Source organism: Phyllobates terribilis, unplaced genomic scaffold (genome assembly GCF_046119375.1).
Source record: "Phyllobates terribilis strain yellow unplaced genomic scaffold, ASM4611937v1 Scaffold_7__3_contigs__length_470593459, whole genome shotgun sequence".
Classification (NCBI taxonomy): domain Eukaryota; kingdom Metazoa; phylum Chordata; class Amphibia; order Anura; family Dendrobatidae; genus Phyllobates; species Phyllobates terribilis.
In genome coordinates this window covers 66,373,878-66,388,748 of record NW_027362767.1, presented here as the reverse complement: position 1 = coordinate 66,388,748, position 14,871 = coordinate 66,373,878, and the positions used below count along the sequence as shown (strand labels likewise).

Here is a 14,871-nt window from a genome sequence, read left to right as displayed (position 1 = left end):
GAGCGCAGAGCGATATAATGAATACGTAATAAAAGCACTGGAAGAGTGTCCGTGCCGCTGGATTCCTCTCTCTCGGGACTGTGCTCGAGTTTTGTAATGTACTTGACGTATAAACCTTCTGTCTATATAAAAAGTGAACGAGAACAGTCTGAAGTGCAGGCAATATGCAAGCGAAAAGGGGATCAGCGCCGCTGGGTATTGTGTCCTGTATGCACAAGCAATGCAGAGGATGAGGAAGAGTCTAGATAGATATATAAAAGTGATCGATAGATCGTGTAAGGAAAGTTCCTGCTGATGGCTCTGGCTAAATTGCTCCTTATACCCAAAAGGCACTGACAACAGATAGTAATAGAGATCGGTGAGACAACTGCTCATAGAAACGGGTTGTCAGACGCTGCAGGGAAGTAGGGTGGTACACGACCAATACTTAGAGGTAAGGTCGGCCATATAGTACAAGGACGGGTATCCCAAAATGTGGACCAGACCCCCTCTAACATGTGCTTATGTTCTCAGCAGATAACGCCATTAAATGCACTTACACAAAATGTGTTTTTTCTTTTTATTAATTACCAAGTACATTAAATTAGTACAATGTTAGGCTTTGTACTGCTTGTCCACCCCCTCTATACCCAGTAATGTCCCCCATAGTTCTGTAATGGGGCACAGGTAAAGTAATAACCAAACAAGAATTGGAAAAAAATATATATTTTTTTATTGAGAACCCCTTTAAATGTGTTATTTCGTCAATTATGGGTCACAGAGAAAGGGGATCAAGAATCGCTCATGTCTGCGTGTGCCGTGTATGGGAGACATCATTGCAGCTGGTTTCCACCCACTGGTGACTGAAAGTTAGAAACAGAGCATGGCTAGGAGAAAAGTGGAAAAAAATAATAAAATAATGCAGAATACAAGTCATATAATGGCCAATTACAGGTATTCTTCTGTCTTTTACAATAGCGGTGCTGGCCGGGGGCTAGGCTGTAGGTTCTTAGCCCAATACCAGGCCAAGAAGTGGTGCAAGCAAAAAGAAAGGACTTCATTCTCAAGACTGGTGAAAAGGCCATCCTTCAATTACGAGCTCCCATTAATGTTTCTGAAAGGGTAAACCCTTGTGATAGTAAAATCAAATTGTGTGTTAATGTTAGGATGTGCAGCATCCAGTGTCAAGAAGAAGGCGCCCCTCCGATACACATAAATGCAACTTTACTGGGTCATCGGAGGCAGCAACAGAGTCGGGTCATCTAAATGTAAACTGTGCTATAAAGTAATTCATATAGTATAAGAGGCAAGCTTACAGTATAATATACATGGGAAAAATCAAGCTTTAGTATACTGGGACCCCATGGAACTGTTCTGAGCTTTAGAAAAGTTGCACAACTGAACCCCCCCTCAATCAATTCAAAAGTGTCCTTGATTTTCATTATAAAAGCAGCGGCAGCAGTGGAGACAGGGGACAGTTTTCTAAATGTGCCTCTGGAACCGATCAATGGGCTCTAAGGGAAGGAGAGAGAAAGTAGCAGAAGAACAGAGGAGCGTCGTATAGAGGGAGAGCTCCCTGCATACAGCCATCAATAAAACGTCCTAATACACACAGATCAGCCGGAGAATTTATAGCACTCGTCCAATATGTCATAAACCCACCTGTGCTCTTAAAACATCTCCAACCCGTTAAGACATGGACTATACAAAGACGCCTTAAGGTGTCCCGCGATATCTGGTGCTAAGACTTTACCAGCAGATCCTTTACGTCCTGGACTCAAAAAGTGAACATTGCCAGCTGACACCAGATCAGACCAATATTAAGACCCCAGTAGGGCACAAAAATGTCAAATAGGGGAGGGGGTTGGTGCTCCACTGGAGTTTTCCCACTCAATGACAGCAGTTCTCACTGAGGCAGATGGGAGCGGTCCTTATTTTTCATGGTCAGCCATTCATCTGGTCAGCCTGTGGGATTGTCAGGGGATAAAAAGGTGTTCATAGGTATATAGGATTCCCTGACTAAATGTCTGTGTACAGGATCTACAATGTTTAGGTGGAGCTTACAGTGTAAATGATGAAGCACACTACTAATTGATTTTCTGATGGAAAGAAGCAGAAAGGCTAGATCTCTGTAAGTGATCTAGCAGCACTTCAGACCTTTCCTGTGTTTCCAGTGATGGCTATTTCAGCAGCAATCGCCCAATACTCGGGCCCAATCATGCACACCCACGTTGGCTGAACATACATGTTTACTTCAATGGACAAACAGGTGCACCGCTCAACAGCCCTATAGGGAATGAATGGAGCAGCGGTCGCACATGTGCACTGAACGTGCCCAGTTCAGCTGATCGGTGCGGGTCTTAGCAGTGAGACCCCCTGCCGATTAACAAAATATCACCTACTTATTTTCACAAGACAAAGCCCTTAAAGAGTCCACACTTGACAGATTTTTCCCATTGAAAATCTGCAGCCGCTCACAGCAAATCCCCACCAAAATCTGCAGGCATTGCATGAAGATCATTTTGCAGGTTTCACCTTGCATTGACAGTGGTGTCATCTGGTGACAATCCGCACTGTTTGCTAATTTCTAAACTGGATACAGTGGCAGCATGTGGATGAGATCAGTAACCTCTCGTGCTCATGTATGGTGATGTAATCCGCTGAGGATTTTACAAATCTGCAGGAAAAATCTGAAGTGATTCGGTCCTGTATAAACCTACCATTGCACGTCAGGTGCCAGCTACCCCACTCCAGTAGCCAAATCTGCTCTTGCAGTGGCCCGGCTAGAAGACATTTTGTAGAAAAAAAAAAGCAACACTGAATACAATACACGTCATCTGTGCAGACTTGTAACTTGAAGCTTCAGGGTCCCTCACCTAGCATGTGCCATGTATAATACCAGGCCTGGGTGACGCTGCCGCTGCGCCATCTGCAGAGATTTGGGAGCTCTCCGATAGCAGCAAGTGTCCAATCTACCATAGTGTCCCCATACACAAAGGCCGTCAGTCACTGAGGCCTGTACACACTTGCCTCCTGTATATTTAGTAGCACTTTCTATCACCTGCCTTATCAATTATTAAGGCCGCTGATGGGCGCAAGATCTCTTAACCCCTTCCACCCTGATGCACGCTGTAAAGCGGTGGAATTAATCTGTTCATTCAGCAGCGTTTCCACGTGAGAAACAACAAACGTGATTTTCCTGTAATTGCAGTTTGTGCCGCTCGCCGTGCATCTATGCTAGGTATGCAGGAGGGCAGGCCTACCACCCGAGCCGTCATGTGCTCCTACGTAATGGGGGAAACAAGTGCAAGAGGTGGAGGGGAAGAAGAAGAAAAAAAAAGACTGACCGTGCAGAACATAGCTCCCAACAAAAATAACCTGAATAGCAAGACATAAATCAGCACCGTGGCTGGTGTAATGTCACACAGGGCAATGCACGCTCTACAACAGCCCCGGCCTTTCTGTCATATTATTGGGGGCACCTGAATGTAGCCTGGGGACCACAACTAAGGTGCCGCATCAGAGGTGGAAGATGAGCAAAACTGCATCTATGACCAACTCCAGCCAAGAAAGAGGGAGCACAGGACGCCCAACTGTCAGCAGGACTGGGGGCAATATATGCATGCAGAATGAGAAGAAGGGCATCAGTAAAATCCATGGGGTCCTGTGCTCCAGGCGAAGGAGGAGACAGCAGAGACCCAGGGCTGAATACGGCCCCCGAGCAGCCAGCTGCACATCACTACATGCTGGACACGGAGAAGTGAGTGAGAACTTATACAGCAAGGCTACAAATCATGTTAAAGGGATTCTCCATTGCCTTAACTCTGATCAGATTTGACTAGTTGGAGCCCAGACTCCGGGATCCTCATTACGGCACAATAATAGAGCGGCGGCTCGTCCATACAAGCGCCAATGACTTCCACAGCAGCATGACTTACTCACGCAGTAGGCTGCCCAACTATCAAAAGTCACTGAGAATCCCTTTAATGTTGCGTTTTTGCAATGTTTTTTTTTTCCAGCAGTCAAAACACAAATTTTTCAGCATTTTTATTTTGATGCGGATTACTAGTGTGATTTGTCTAGAGTACATGTCTAATAAAGTTAGTTATATTCACCAAGAACGCTTAGCTATGTTTTTTCACTTTCTTATTGCTTTCCATTGGTGAAAAAAAAAAAAACGCTGCCAAAACACTTAAATGACTGCCACGCTGCAAATTAACAATTCAGTCTGTAAAAAAAAAAAATTTTAAAAAGTGTGCACGAGATTTCTGAAATAGCTCATAGCTTTGGCTGATACTGTAAAAAGAAATTTTTAAATTGCATTAAAAATAAAAAAAAAATAGAATACAGCAAAAACACAACATGTGAACATAGCCTAAATCACTTTATTCAGGAATAGAAAACAAATTAGCTAATGGGAGGGAAGGTGATAGACAAAAAAAAACCTGTATATTTCCTGCTGTGATGAGGCATAGACGCACGTGACCGCTGCAGCCAATCACTGACCTCAGCAGTCTTGTGCAATGCACATCAGGCGCTGGCATGACCACCGAGGCCCGTAATAGGTTGCAGCGGACAAATGTGAATATCCTGCACTTGCATAACCCATCATAGCATCTAGTAGTAAACCACCCCAAATAAAACAAGCAAAAAAATGTTGCCACAGCAGAAGTTTCTCTCTCCCCCCACCCTGTGTAACAATGTGCAAGAATCAGGGAGGCAGCGCTGCAGTTTTCCATTGATCTGTGTATATATATATATATATATATATATATATATATATATATATATATATATATATATATATATATATATATATATATATATATATATATATATATATATATAGGCAGCGCGTTGTCACAGTCACCGATACACAGAGCCAAGTAACACTGCCCCCCGCACAGCAGAACGCCCCAGGAACCGAATCTCCACTGTGCCGTCTAATTTAACCTTTCTTCAAACCAGGGTGCCCCGAAAAGAAGAGAAACCTAGAAACTAATATCCATATATAAGAAGTATCCGAATCATATTCAATCACTACAATATTACACACTACATGGATGCAAGTTTTGGAACGTCTCCACACTACAGACAGCAGCTTTTATCATGTCCCATTGTAAATTAATAGACATTAAAGAAGTACTCCTCCTCCTCCTCTCAAAGTTTTAGCCTCCTAATATATTGCAGTCATCAGATTATATAACTCTGTGCACTTACAATTGCTCATTTTGCCTTTCTACCCAATTAATCCTTCTCTTTTCCATTATGTCTAGTTGAATCCTTCTAAGCTCTATGTAGAAACAGGAGGTCAATTTTCTCTGCATGAGTCACTGCAAAAGTCACTGACAGGAGGGAGCAGATGGGTCAGGAGATGAATAGGGGAATGATAAATGCAGGGACAAGAGACTTCCGGTTTCTATATAGAGCAGAGAAAGGCAAAATGAGCAATTGTATGTACACAGTGCTGTATAATATGATGATTCCAATATATTAAGAGGATAAAAACTTTGATGGGAAGAGGAGGAGAAGGCGTGCTTCTTTAATGTTTATAAATTTGCAATGGGACATGGTAAAAGCTGCTGTCTGTAGTGTGGAGAAGTTCCAACACTTGTGTCCATACAGGCAGTGCATGTTTCATATGGACGTTGGCGCTCTGCAGCTATAACCTCTCCCGATCTTCTGGGAGGGTTTTCTACAAATGTCTGTGGGAGTTTTTGCCCCTTCATCTATAAAAGCATTTGTGAGTACAGACACTGATGTTGGGGAGAGGCCGGGATCACAATCTCTGTTCTAGTTCATCCAAAAAGGTTTGGATGGGGTTGAGGTCCAGGCTCTGTGCAGCCAGTCATGTTCCTTCACTAAATTCCCCTAACCATGTCTGTATAGACCTGGTGCACTGGGAAGCACAGCTGGAAATTACAATGGTCCACGATGTCTGATATACTGAAACACTAAGGTTTCCCTTCATATGAACTAATAGGCCAACATCTGCAACACAATTTCATAGCGTTATCCCCCTTCTCCACCAAACAGTACAGCGGTAAAATGCAGTCAGGGGATAACATTCTCCTGGCATTCACCAAAGACTCGTCCATCAAATGCACATAAAGAAGTATGATCCATCACTGTACAGAACACGTCTCCTCCAGAGTCCAGTGGTGTTGGCTTTACACCACTTCATCCGATGCTTGGCATTGTGCTTAGTGATGTACGGCTGCATACAGCTGCTCAGCCTTTAAACTCCCGGCGGAGGTCCAGTGTTTGTGCTGATGTTATACCAGAGGAGGTCTGGACTCTGCAGTGCACTTTATTCCTCCAGGCAGCGTTCAGCTTACCGTGAGAGGGGCAGCACCGGCGCGGGTTCAGTCCCCCCCCCCCCCCCATGTTTAGAGAGCGGCGGCTGTAACCGTGCCCCCTGCAGTGACTGACACCCAGTCTTAACGGTGAGCCGACTGTCAGTCATTGCCACGGGCGAGGTGGTTACATCCGTCACTCTCTACACACTGAGCGGTAACTGAACCCGTGCCGCGCCCATGACTGAAAGCCAAACGCCGCCGGGGGAATAAAGTTAAATTTCCTCCCGTCAATAGGGTTGTAAGTGCCAGCACCAGGCAGGTTCAGAACACTATTAACCTGCAGATTAAACCCATATCTGCAGGTTTATAGTATTTTTTCACATGATAGGTTTCCTTTAGGATGTGCCCCAATACTTGCGTCATATAGTGAATTTACATGCAAATAAAAATATATTTAAAAAAAAAAAATAGTAATAAAAGTGGATGAGGGATATTTGTCACATTTTTTGGTGCACATACATCATATACATATTACACACACACATTCTAATATGACTACGCCACTTGTTGCATGTATCTATGTAAATACATGACATGTCCATATATGCTTTACATACACACTGGGGCCTTGCAAGAAAATGAGTGAAAGGTGTCCACCTCATCATGTATCTGCTACATGTAGCACCACATATACACAAACAGGAGAGGGAGTGTGTACATCCCCCACATACATTCTATGACATGTATATACAACCAGAGCTCTTTCACACAGGGGCAGAATAAAGTCTGCATGTAATTTTGATACCTATATGCAGTGTGCTGCCTCCCCCTTTTTGTTATTATAATCTCTCTCTCTCCTGGGACCTTGTAAGAAGAATGGTGAAGGGTATACACCCCCCATCTATCTTCTACATGTAATAACACTCATAGTGTACTACATAGCATACATACACACTCAGGAGGGGGGGGGGGGGTAGCTGCCCATCTTGCTGTATGCAATGTGCAGGATGTGGCTCTCAAAACTCTTGATCACAGACTAGTATGTACGTGATCAGGAGCTCCAAAAGCCAAAGCGGCCTGCACAGTGTGTGTAAGATTATATATGTTACACAGGTACATACACACTGGGTTGTGATCTCACCTGGGAGCTCCTGATTGCTCACACACATTATATATATATATATACACACACACACACACACACAGGGCTGCGGCCTCACCTTGGAGCTCTTGATCACACACACACATATATATATATACACACATACATACACACACACACAGGGCTGCGGCCTCACCTTGGAGCTCTTGATCACACACACACATACATATATATATATACACACATACATACATATATATATATATATATATATATATATATATATATATATATATACATACATATATATATATATATATATATATATATATATATATACACACATACATACACACACACACACACACAGGGCTGCGGCCTCACCTTGGAGCTCCTGCTCGGGCTCAGATGTGCAGGGTCTCCGGTGGCCGCGCTGCTGGCAGGGGGCTCTCTCCGTCCCTCTGGCTGCTGGCAGGGGGGCTCTCTCCGTCCCGCTGCCCGCTGTCGGTGGCTCTGCTCTCGGTGTAGGCCTCAGCGCTTCCCCGGCAGCAGCAGCTCGCTCCTGAGCCCGGGATAATCCTCCTTCCGTTCACAATCACCTCGAAAATCCCTGACACAGAATCCCGGGCAGAGTCACATTCCCCGGGCCTGGGCTGCGTCTGTCCCCGGGGGGCAGAGGGCGAGGAGCGGCGCGGTGCGGTCAGGACGGGCCCCCCTCTTGTCAATTTCCTCTCTATTGTCAATATCACTGGGCTGAGTCCATGGCACACAGAACACAAACACAACCTAACCTGCCCGGATCCGCGACCCCGCCCAGCCCTGTGCTGACGAAACGGCAGGTTCAAAAGGAGGCCGCCCTGTGATTGGCTGCGGCGCGGCAGCTTCCACAGCAGCAGAGAGGCCAGGGCCCGAAGCCTAGCAGGCTAGTGTGAGAACGCAGAGCTCTGCTGAAGGGGCTGTGGGATTGGTCGGTGCGGGAAGTGCCCGTATGGAAGAGGGGGAAGGGCGGGAAACGCTGTGCAGGAATGGGGTGTTGTTTTCTCCTCTCAGTGGGGGAAACTACTGAGAGTGAAACTTCACAGCAGAGGGCCATGCAGTGACTGTACTGACACAGGCTGGTGCACAAGAGGCGATCACAAGCCCAACTAACGCACAGCAAGAAAATCTGCGGCTGTTGCCCATAGCAACCAATCACAATGCAGCTTTCATTTTTTCTGTGCACTGTAAGAAATGAAAGCAGCCTTCTGATTGGTTGCTAGGGCCAAACCTTTAAAAATCACTTTAAAGGGTTTGTTCCCTGTCAGGAGACGTACTGCTATAGTCTGCAGCAGACTGCGCCCCCTAGTCTTTATCAGTGGCTCACGCCTTCTACATGGGCTGAGCTCCGTGATTGGCTGCAGTGCTGTTGACATGACACCAGCACTGCAGACAAACAGTGGCGGAGAGTCAGGGCTGGACCTGGGGAGGGTGAGTAATACCCCTTTTATAATTCCGCTTATAGCAGAAAATTTTCTGAAAGGTGACAACCCCTTTTAGGAATTCCAGATAAGTGCTCGCTCAGCATGGGCTGCTCATGGGGTTAGAGGAGTGTCATCCACTTGCCTATAGTGCAGGTAATGGCCACAGATCTGTATCGGAGGACTCCATGTTGTACCAGTTGCAGTGGCCAGATTGGTCGTTGCTGTTCAGGCGCTGCATTTCACTTCTGTAGCTCCTCTGGACACGTCCTCTCTGGTCTTAAAGGGGTTTTCAATTTTAAACCTTCTTCAGCCCATAGGCTTGCGCTAGCCAGAAATAATAAAAAGTAACATTAAGGCTCATTCAGACAAGCGTGTAATAGGACCGTGTGCACACCGAGAACACATGCAGCTACTATAGCCGGGGCACATGGCCAATCCTACATGCTGACTGATTATCTGTGTGGGAAGGAAAAATGGCAGTGTGCACGACCTCACTCCGTTTTACAGGACAGAATAGTGCATTTAATGTAAAGGCTGCTCTGACACCCGCCTGCAATGCGAATGAGTACACAGAGTGGAGCCAATCACATCCGCATTCTTCAGATTTTCAATACGGTGGTCTGAACCCAGCCTCACTCCAGTGCCGCCTCTCCGCCGATGCTCCTAGTGACTGTAGACATGCTGCAGCGGTGACATCATGACTGCAGCAGCCAATCACTGGTGCCGCAGCGGCTCTGCAGATCTAGAAGGCACAAGCTGCTGAGTCCAGTGATTGGCGGCAGCAGTCACATATGTGACCACATGTATGGTCTGTTCACATGTCACAGTTCATACATGCAGCGGGAAATATGAAAATCTCCACCCTTTAGAAATGGAGGGTGATGATCAGCTAGTCACTACAGCAGGAGCGTAACTACAACAGGAGCAGGGATCTCAATGGGCCCTGGAGCCTAGGGGACCCCAAAAGTCCTTTAGGCCTATATAAAAAGACCAATACTATTAAAGACTTGCAATAATTGGGGGCCCCATTTGGAGATCCTGCATTAGGGCCCAAATTACGCCACTGCACCACAGGTCTGACCCCTGTGCAAGAACAACATAGGGGGCTTTTGTAGTCCAATAACTCATCATCGTGACCAATTCCACCTGCCTTTGAGGTGGTAGTGGCCGCCTCAGCTCTTGGGCCCCGCTACAGTTGCACATATATGGCTAATCCTGCCCGATTTTGTTTACAGGGAAGGATAACACAGGAAGCAATGTAAACTATTGCAAACATTCATGTAATATGTGGACATGTCAGATCTGACAGATGAGTCACCCGCAGGAAGCTCCTGAGTCAGATGTAGGTGAGAGATTGGGTCAGATACCTCTGGGTGTGACGCTCTTATCTGCTCGGCCATTCCATTGTGATGGAGTAACAGGTGCATTCTTAGGATACAGAACGGAGGACGATTGTGCAGCTACAGGGCACACGGCAGCCCTCCGGGCACGGGTGAAGCCGGAAACACTGCTATGCCCCATCCGCACTGCTAATGCTATTTTTTGTGCATGCTGTCCACTAAGGCTATGTTCACACAGGTGTGTCGTTTTTTTTTTTTTTTTTAAAGCGGTTCTGCCCTAAAATCTTCAAAACGACTTTGAAGACTCTTTTCATTTCAATGAGAAATGCATTTTGCGGTATTTTTGTTTTTTTTTCCCTGAAGAAGTTTTGAAAAACTTCTGAGGGAAATAAAACGAAGTACACGTTAATTCTGAGAAGCTGATTCTGACTGACTACTTCAGGGGTCTCAAACTCAGCTGGGTATATGGGCCGCACACGGAAAAACATTTAATTTGGGGGGCCGCATTATTTGCATGACAAAGTGACATTTATTTCTATACACCTTTTGGACTGGTCCTTCATATTGCAGACATGGTCTCCCATCCAGGTCCCTCCCCATATTGCAGACACGGTCTCCCATCCAGGTCCCTCCCCATATTGCAGACACGGTCTCCCATCCAGGTCCCTCCCCATATTGCAGACACGGTCTCCCATCCAGGTCCCTCCCCATATTGCAGACACGGTCTCCCATCCAGGTCCCTCCCCATATTGCAGACACGGTCTCCCATCCAGGTCCCTCCCCATATTGCAGACACGGTCTCCCATCCAGGTCCCTCCCCATATTGCAGACACGGTCTCCCATCCAGGTCCCTCCCCATATAGCAGACACGGTCTCCCATCCAGGTCCCTCCCCATATAGCAGACACGGTCTCCCATCCAGGTCCCTCCCCATATAGCAGACACGGTCTCCCATCCAGGTCCCTCCCCATATAGCAGACACGGTCTCCCATCCAGGTCCCTCCCCATATTGCAGACACGGTCTCCCATCCAGGTCCCTCCCCATATTGCAGACACGGTCTCCCATCCAGGTCCCTCCCCATATTGCAGACACGGTCTCCCATCCAGGTCCCTCCCCATATTGCAGACACGGTCTCCCATCCAGGTCCCTCCCCATATTGCAGACACGGTCTCCCATCCAGGTCCCTCCCCATATTGCAGACACGGTCTCCCATCCAGGTCCCTCCTCATATTGCAGACACGGTCTCCCATCCAGGTCCCTCCCCATACTGTGCACAGGGTCCCCGACACCCCCCCCCCCCCATACTACGCACAGCTCCCCCGTGCTGTATTTCACATAGACATGACAGAAAAAAAAAAGAGATTATTCTCACCTGTCCTCCATTCCCTCTGACATCAGTGCAGTGTATTGCCGCGCAGAGACCGGCTCTCTGCACAGCAATACCAGTGTCAGCCGCCGGCCAATCAGAGGCCAGCAGCTGACATCTGGGCATTGCAGTGACGTCATAAGCCGCTGAACTGGGCCGCAGATGTCAGCTGCTGGCCTCTGATAGGCCGGCGGCGGGTACTGGTATTGCTGTGCACAGAGCCGGTCTCTGCGCGGCAATACACTGCACTACAGCACTGATGTCGGCGGCTGCTGGAGAGAGCCGCGATCGTTACAGGGTCTATGTGCCTGCGGGCCGCAAGAAGCAGCTGGAGGGGCCGCATGCGGCCCGCGTGTTTGAGACCCCTGGACTACTTCAACCTAAGCGCTGTACTATAAAAAGGCTGCGAGTCACGCTTCAGGAAAAAATAACTCTCGCAAAACCTCACTAGGAAAAGTTTGAAAAACTCGTAGTTTTTTAATATTTATTGAACGCCTCAAAGAACTCCATGTGAACATGGCCTTATTCCGCTTGGAAACTGAGTTTTACCATTCTCTTCTCATCAATCGGGGAGGTGTCTACACAGTCGGATAGTGTAAAGTCTGTGCTGACCCGGTCATTGTAAGACTGTATCAAGATTTATCTATTTAGTAATATGTGTCCAGTAGGGTTAAAGGGAGTCTGTCACACCCAAAATGCCAATTAAACCACTTACGCAGGTATGTAGGGGACTTAGTCCCTATAAATCATACCTGTAGTATAGAGTTTAGTTGTCAGAAAAGGAGGGGGCGCTTTATTTCATATGCAAATGAGCGGGTTTTGGTGCACCCTTGACATGGCCAAGGGTACGGTGCATCGTTGCACCCCCTCAGTTTACATACTGAGCACTTTGTCATATCTTGACAGCACTCAAATGAGTGCTGCCTTATCTCAATCAGCAGCTCTGCACCTCCGCCCAGCCATGCTCCGTGTCAGTGAGCGCTCTCATCGCTGGCTCCTGTCTGTAGTCACCGCTCAGCCCTGTACGGTCAGTGATGGCAGCCAGCAATGACACCAAGCACGGCTGGGCCCATGCAGTGTCCGTGCAGAGCCACTGATTGAGTCCAGGCAGAGCTCCATTGTTTTATCTCGATTGACCACGCTCAGTGTGCAATTTGAGGGGGTGCAACAACAGTGCACCGAGCCTTCGGCCACGCCAAGGGGACACCGAAGAACCCTCGTTTGCATACAGATTTTTTTTTTTTATGGTAGCTAAAACTAATACTACACATGTGATTTTTATAATGACTACGTCCCTTATACATTTGTATAAGTGGTTTAATCAGCATTTTAGGGTGACCCGACATCCTTTATCAGGAATGGCACAATGCAGCTCTAAAAACATGCTCCAAAATGTCCTTTATGAAAATACAGGAATTTAGTAAAATAATTTGGAATTTGCAAAGAGGGATGTTGCGCCTGAAAGTCCTGATTATGGGCTCACGCTCTCTGTCCGGGTCTCTGGGAAGGAAATGATGGTGTAGAGACACATAGGATCCATATGGGCTGAATGGCAGCAGCCAGCGCCCGATTATACTGAGAGCAAAAAGGCCAAATGAGCCGGTGCTGCTGCTCCACCTCTTGGGGGCATTGACAACCCAAATCTAATTACCCTACAGGTAAAAGGGACACATTTGCTTTGCTCAGGACCCTCCACCAGCCCCATTTGGGCCCTGTTACCTATATAAACTGGTAAGCCTTCACAGTATTTCCCAAAGACTTTAAAGGTAACGTTAATTATTCAGAAGGACCTTGTGTATTGGTGTTTAACAATCCCGAAGGACATCTGGATTTATGTCTGGAATCGGGAGTCTCCTCCATTATATGCACTTCTATAGATGTACGTTTTACCTCTGGGACATGCACCTATGTTGTCTACAGGGGTCTCCACCGCGTGAGGCAGCTCACATAGGACACAAGGGAGAGAGGGGTTCACCGCCTCACCCCATATGGCAGCCGCCTCACCATGGGCGATGAGGGACCTCCCTTCCTAGATATAAGAAACTCACAACAAGTCCTGTATCCAGCTTCACCATACACGAACAGTCCGACTCCATGTTCGTAGGAGACGCTAATGAAATACAATCTGGCCCATGTAACGGAGGTTCAATGTAAGGGACATAAGAGCATATGCAGAGGTTGTATTGTCGAGACCCCATTAACACAAAAAAATGCATTGTGTATTCCTCCATAATACTATCAGCACTGACTGGACAGTGTCAGAATCTGGAGAGGACCACCGCCAACGGGTACGGCCCCGAGGTCCGGATCTGGGGAGGACCACCGCCAACGGGTACGGCCCCGAGGTCCGAATCTGGGGAGGACCACCGCCAACGGGTACGGCCCCGAGGTCCGAATCTGGGGAGGACCACCGCCAACGGGTACGGCCCCGAGGTCCGAATCTGGGGAGGACCACCGCCAACGGGTACGGCCCCGAGGTCCGAATCTGGGGAGGAACACCGCCAACGGGTAAGGCCCCAAGGTCCGAATCTGGGGAGGAACACCGCCAACGGGTACGGCCCCAAGGTCCGAATCTGGGGAGGAACACCGCCAACGGGTACGGCCCCAAGGTCCGAATCTGGGGAGGAACACCGCCAACGGGTACGGCCCCAAGGTCCGAATCTGGGGAGGAACACCGCCAACGGGTACGGCCCCAAGGTCCGAATCTGGGGAGGAACACCGCCAACGGGTACGGCCCCAAGGTCCGAATGTGCAGAGGAACACCGCCAACGGGTACGGCCCTGATGTCAATTTATTTCTAAATTTACATGGGGATTAACGATCAGTACTGATAATACCAAGACGAGATTATCTAGAATTGCTATTTCATGGGGAATACAAATATTCAGTAAAATAGACATGGTCACATTGCGACCATGACACGCAAGTTGCCAAAAAAATACAGAGCAGTGACACATAGCGATATCTGTCTGCGCAGTGTCTTGTGGCGTTTAACCCCAAACTTAAGATACAGGCAGCACGGAGCTCATTAGGAAATGAGCTATAAAAGTCAGAACCGAGTCACTGACGAAAATCGAAAGAGAATTTGGCGCTGGATACAACCGTTCTGTAAGGTGGCATCTCGGAAATGTGCTATAACACCAAGATAAGGGGCGCAGTAACCTTGTGGGGACCCGCATGTAAAGAGACGTTCCCCTATGGTTTCCAGTGCTGAGCTGCTCCATGTGGATGACAATGCTGTACTACTGGGCGACTTCTCAGTGCAGACCACCATCGGATTGGAAAGCCTTAATGCATACGTATATTACAGGGAAGGAACACAAAG

At 47.5% G+C, this 14,871-nt stretch overlaps 1 protein-coding gene across 3 annotated transcripts in view; it reads right to left on the bottom strand.

Annotated features, from left to right (window-relative positions):
* The window catches only part of PPP2R5E (protein phosphatase 2 regulatory subunit B'epsilon), a 59,170-nt gene extending 50,943 nt beyond the window's left edge, over window positions 1-8,227 (bottom strand). The window contains exon 1 of one of the 3 annotated variants that reach the window (XM_073638697.1): window positions 7,765-8,227. The gene's annotated coding sequence lies outside the window, so the exon portion shown is untranslated. The remainder of the gene's footprint in view (window positions 1-7,764) is intronic. The other 2 variants (XM_073638696.1, XM_073638695.1) reach the window with 2 other exon arrangements.
* Between the last annotated feature and the right edge of the window lie 6,644 nt (window positions 8,228-14,871).